Source organism: Helianthus annuus, chromosome 16 (assembly GCF_002127325.2).
Source record: "Helianthus annuus cultivar XRQ/B chromosome 16, HanXRQr2.0-SUNRISE, whole genome shotgun sequence".
Classification (NCBI taxonomy): domain Eukaryota; kingdom Viridiplantae; phylum Streptophyta; class Magnoliopsida; order Asterales; family Asteraceae; genus Helianthus; species Helianthus annuus.
In genome coordinates this window covers 107,839,588-107,845,587 of record NC_035448.2, presented here as the reverse complement: position 1 = coordinate 107,845,587, position 6,000 = coordinate 107,839,588, and positions in this window count along the sequence as shown.

Genomic DNA, 6,000 nt, shown 5'->3' with positions numbered 1-6,000 from the left:
GTATAAATTTTAATAATCGTATGGTTGTATCCTTATCAAATAAATAAATGGAATTATGACTTTTGTTATGCTACCGTTATTGTGACACGTCAGCCCTTCCGGGTTGGGGTGTTACAGCTATGGTATCAGAGCAAAGGCTCTTTCCTGTAGAAAAATTGAAGATAGTAATTAAGACCTGTGAGGAATGGGTAGATATCTATGATAGGATTCAACTTGATCTCTTATTTGATTTAACTCCTATGTCTATTCTTATAGATGCCTCCTCGTCGTCCGCCACGTAGGAATACTCGTACTAACCATGAACGTAACAACACTTCTTCGAATGAGACTCCAGTTGATCCAAACATAGTTAATGCTATCAACCAGGCTGTTGCTGGGTTGCTTCCAAACCTTGTTGCCCAAACAGCTGAGGCCGTTATTCAACAAACTCGTCATCCAGAACACACTAACACTAATCCAATCTCTGGTGGTCAAACCCGTGAGAATACCACGAACAATATTACTTATACTATAGACATATGAATTAGTAAATTTCAAAAACAAAAACCGAAATCCTTTAGTCACGCTACTAATCCAGTCGAAGCAAGAAACTGGATAGCTCACATTGAAAAGATCTTCGGAGTTCTTGGAGTTCCGGAGCAATACAAAGTTAGACTGGCTACCTACAAATTTGAAGATGATGCACAAACTTGGTGGGAAGGATATAAGCAAGTCAAAGGAGGGGATGATTTTGACGCTAATCTTTCATGGGTCGACTTTCGTAATATCTTTTACGACAAGTATTTTTCGACCGCTGATAAAGAAGCTTATATCAGGGAGTATGCAGTGATTCAACAGGGGAGTGATGAACCAGCCTCTGAGTTCATTACTCGATTTTCAAGATTGGCTAGTATTGTAGGAGATGTTGCAGGATCAGCAGAAGTCCAGGCTGAAAAATGCAAGTGGGCAGTTAATGATCGAATTCGGAAGTCGATCATGTACATAAAATTTAAGGATATCACCGAAGTTGCTGATGCAATCAAAACTTTTGAATTCGAAAGGAAAGAATTCCTATCTCGAACTGGGGATAATAAGAAGAAAAATAGGGAAGGCCAATTTAAGCAGGAAATTGGCCAATCGTCCACTACACCACCACATCAAGCTCGCAAAGTGCAAGGAAATCCAAACTTTGGAAATCAAGCACGTCCATGGCAACCTAGACTTCAAAACCCGAGGCCTGCTCAAAACCAAATTCAGTTGTATGCAGAACCTATTAGAGCTCAACCACTAAATCAACAAGTAAACCCGAATCAGATTACATACCCTCTATGTAATACTTGTGGTAAGAGACATCAAGGCGTATGTCACCGAAGTACAGGAGCCTGCTTTAGATGTGGCCAAACTGGACACATGATCAAGGAATGTCCTAAGAAAGATACTAAGAAGAATCATCAACCCAATGTTGGAGGAAGAGTTTTCGCACTTTCTGCTACTAATGCTGCTAATGTTCCAGGTACTGTATCTGGAACCCTTCAGATTGGTGAACATAGTATCTATGTGTTATTCGATACAGGAGCGACTCATTCTTTAGTATCCCACTCGTTTACTAAGTATCTTCCGATAAGACCAACTCTCTTAGATCATACTTTAACCATTTCCACTCCCATAGGAACTTCGTCCGTAATCACTTACGTATATAAGGATTGTCCGATCCGTATTGAATCTATTGTGTGTAAGGCAGACCTATTTCCAATACATATGTGTGACTTTGATATTATTCTAGGAATAGATTGGTTGTCTAGACATCAGGTAACTATAGATTGTCATTCTCGCCGTGTTATTTTCGGTAATCTTCATCATCCTGATATTATATATCAGGGAACTCAAGCTCATAAATCTCTTAAAATTATCTCTGCGCTTAAGGCTCGAAAATCCATATCAAACGGCTGTGCTGGATTCCTAGCATCGATTAAGGATATTTCTGCTAGTATTAAGAGTATCGATAGCCACTCCGTTGTCCGTGAATATCCTGATGTATTTCCGGATGAACTTCCAGGATTACCACCCGACCGTCAGTTAGAATTCACCATTGACTTGATCCCTGGTGCCGAACCTATTTCTAAAGCTCCATACCGTATGGCCCCGATGGAACTGAAGGAGTTGAAGGAACAATTGCAAGAATTGTTAGATTTAGGATTCATAAGACCCAGTGTTTCACCTTGGGGTGCTCCGGTCTTATTTGTGAAGAAGAAAGACGGTAGTATGCGTTTATGTATTGACTACCGAGAGCTAAACAAGATTACTATTCGTAATCAGTATCCTCTGCCTCGCATTGATGATCTCTTTGATCAACTTCAGGGGGCTCAGTTCTTCTCAAAAATCGACCTGAGGTCTGGGTACCATCAACTAAAGGTCAAGAATGATGATGTTCCCAAGACCGCTTTTCGTACTCGATATGGTCATTACGAATTTTTGGTTATGCCCTTTGGGCTAACTAATGCACCCGCAGTCTTTATGGATTTGATGAATCGCGTATTTCACCAATTCCTAGACAAATTCGTTATTGTCTTTATCGATGACATTCTGGTATATTCTAAGAGTCGCGAAGAGCATGAAGCACATCTACATATAGTACTTGGAACCTTGCGGCATGAGAAGTTGTACGCGAAGTTTTCCAAATGTGACTTTTGGCTTAGCCAAGTGTCATTTCTAGGTCATGTCATATCAGCGGAGGGAATTATGGTAGACCCAACAAAGGTTGAAGCTATTACAAAATGGCCAAGACCCACTTCTGTTACCGAAATACGAAGTTTCTTGGGTCTTGCTGGCTATTACCGAAGATTTGTTGAAAAATTTTCGGTAATTGCTTTACCACTCACAAAACTCCTAAGAAAAGGGGTGAAGTACTCCTGGAATGAGGAACAAGAGAAAAGCTTTGAAGAATTAAAGAAACGACTCGTATCCTCTCCGATACTCGCTCTCCCTTCTGGATCAGGAGGTTACCAAGTCTACAGTGATGCCTCAAAGAAAGGATTAGGTTGTGTGCTAATGCAACATGGGAAGGTTATCGCTTATGCCTCCCGTCAGTTGAAGCCTTATGAAGTTAACTATCCTACACATGATTTAGAACTGGCCGCAGTCGTCTTTGCACTTAAGATTTGGCGACACTATCTGTATGGTGAAAGATGTGATATCTTTACCGACCACAAGAGCCTCAAGTATATATTTACGCAGAAAGAGCTAAATATGAGGCAAAGAAGGTGGTTAGAACTTTTAAAAGATTATGACGCAAATATTCAATACCATCCAGGCAAAGCCAATGTTGTAGCTGACGCATTAAGCCGAAAGAATTCCGGGACTATATCTTGCCTACAAATTCAACCTCATATTAGGAGGGATCTTGAAAGGATGAACATTTGGCTCCAGTTTAGTAAATCTGATGGATATCTAGCTAGAATGCAGATTGAACCCGACCTCATATCACGGATCAAAGATGCACAAAAGCAAGATGGAGAACTTTGGGCAATTGTGCAAAATCTCGAGGTGGGTAAGCAATCTGAATTTAGTATAGACCATCAGGGGGTGATTTGGTGTGGCAAAAGACTTTGTGTACCCGATGACTCCACCCTTCGTGAGTCATTGTTAGCCGAAGCTCACAGCTCACCATTTTCAATTCACCCAGGATCTACCAAGATGTATAGAGATTTAAGACAGAACTTCTGGTGGAATGGCATGAAGGAAGACGTTGCTCGATACGTAAGTAAATGCCTCACTTGCCAACAAGTGAAAATTGAACACAAACGAGCAAGCGGTCTGTTGCAGCCATTGGATATTCCCATATGGAAGTGGGATGAAATCACAATGGATTTTGTTACTGGCTTACCTAAGACATTCAAGAAGAATGATGCTGTATGGGTTGTGGTCGATAGATTATCAAAGTCAGCACATTTTCTACCAATTCAGCAAGGATTTTCGGTTAATAAGTTATCCGAAATATTTCTTCAAGAAATTATTCGACTCCATGGCACACCATCTTCCATTGTTTCCGATAGAGACCCACGTTTTACCTCACGATTTTGGAAAGGCTTTCAGGCAGCTTGGGGGACACAACTAAAGTTTAGTACGGCTTTCCATCCACAAACAGATGGGCAGTCAGAACGTACGATTCAGACCTTGGAAGACATGCTCCGAGCATGTGCACTTGAATGGTCTGGAAACTGGGATGAATATCTATGTCTTGTTGAGTTCGCTTACAACAACAGTTGGCAAGCAAGTATTGGCATGGCACCCTTTGAGCTTTTGTACGGTCGGAAATGTCGTGCACCCATATGCTGGGATGAAGTCGGAGAAAAGATTATTGAAGGGCCAGAATTAGTTCAGATTACTAATGAAAAAGTCATTATAGCCCGAGAAAAATTGAAAGAAGCTCAGAGTAGACAAAAGAGCTATGCCGATCAAGATAGACGACCCCTCGAATTTAAAATTGGTGACCACGTATTCTTAAAGGTATCACCTTGGCGTAGCATTCGTAGATTTGGAATTAAAGGAAAACTTAGTCCCCGTTTCATCGGTCCGTTTGAAATCCTTGAAAGAATTGGAGAAGTATCATATCGACTGGCTTTACCGCCCCAACTCTCTCACGTTCATAACGTTTTTCATATATCCTCTTTAAGAGGATATAATTATCATCCACTCCATGTCATTAGTTATCCGTTACTTTCAATTCACGAAGATTTGTCCTACGAAGAGGAACCAGAAGCCATCTTAGATCGACAAGAAAGGGTTTTACGTAGGAAAGTAATCCCGTTCGTTAAAATCCTTTGGAAAAATCACTCTGAACGCGAAGCAACATGGGAATCCGAAGAATCAATTCGCTCTCTATACCCTAATCTATTCTCGCAATAGAATTTTAGTCGAGTAACGGTAAATCTTGCTATTTGATATATGTTCATTTGTTTCTGTTTACGGTCATTTATGCTTTACCTTATGAGAAGATATTTTAGCTATAACTAAGTATATCTATGTAGGAAATTTCAGTACTAATAGTCACTCTAAGTATCTGAAAATCTCTATTAAAATTTTCATACGGTAAGATATCTTAGTAAGAAGGACCATTAAGGCACATATATAAGGTAATTGACAAGTTTAGTCATAACCTTAGCTATGAATTTCAAATACCCATGTGTAGTTAGAAAATTCGGGTTATATAAGTTAGTAACTCTGCTAGGAAAGTTTCGTTTCTGTTACTTATACGATAGGTTATATTCTTATTTGCAAAATTTCGAGGACGAAATTTCTTTTAAGGGGGTAATAGTTGTAATGCCCATAAATTTAAAATCATTTTTATAGAAATAAAAAGAATAATAGTAATTATTTATTAAGGAAACCCTAAATGAGACACCCAAGTAAATTGGCATGAACCCTAAAAATTTTTAGAACAATCGGAATCAGGATCAGGGCCCCTAAAACTCAGGGGGGGCAAAACCCTAGTTACGATTATCTAAATAACTTGCTGGCCGTTTTGAATTTTACAATTTTATCAACTCAGCTAAGCTACTTAGACACAAAGCTACCTATAGAAAATAGGTGACCACTCGCGTAGCGCGACACGTATAGGGGTTACCCCTCGCGCTACGCGACAGGGACAAATTTCGCCTAACATAAATTACCAATAGCGTAGCGCGACGCCTACAAGTGATACCCCTCGCGCTACGCGACGGTGTCAAAATTCGGGTATAAATAGAGGAGTCTGGGACTTGATTTCTGGCACAAAATCGACGGAAAAACTCACAATATACACAGAGTTATCGTCGTTTTACTTCAATTAACACACACTATTATCGAGGTGCTGCCGCAATCAGGGTAATTACTCGATCGCTATTACGATTCATTGTCCGGAATCAATATATCCCAAAGAATATCTAAGTGCTGCCCATATTTGGGTTATGTTTCATCTATCATCGGTAATCCGATGACTGAGCCGAAGCAGTGTACTTTATCGTTGTCGATGATTCGATATAC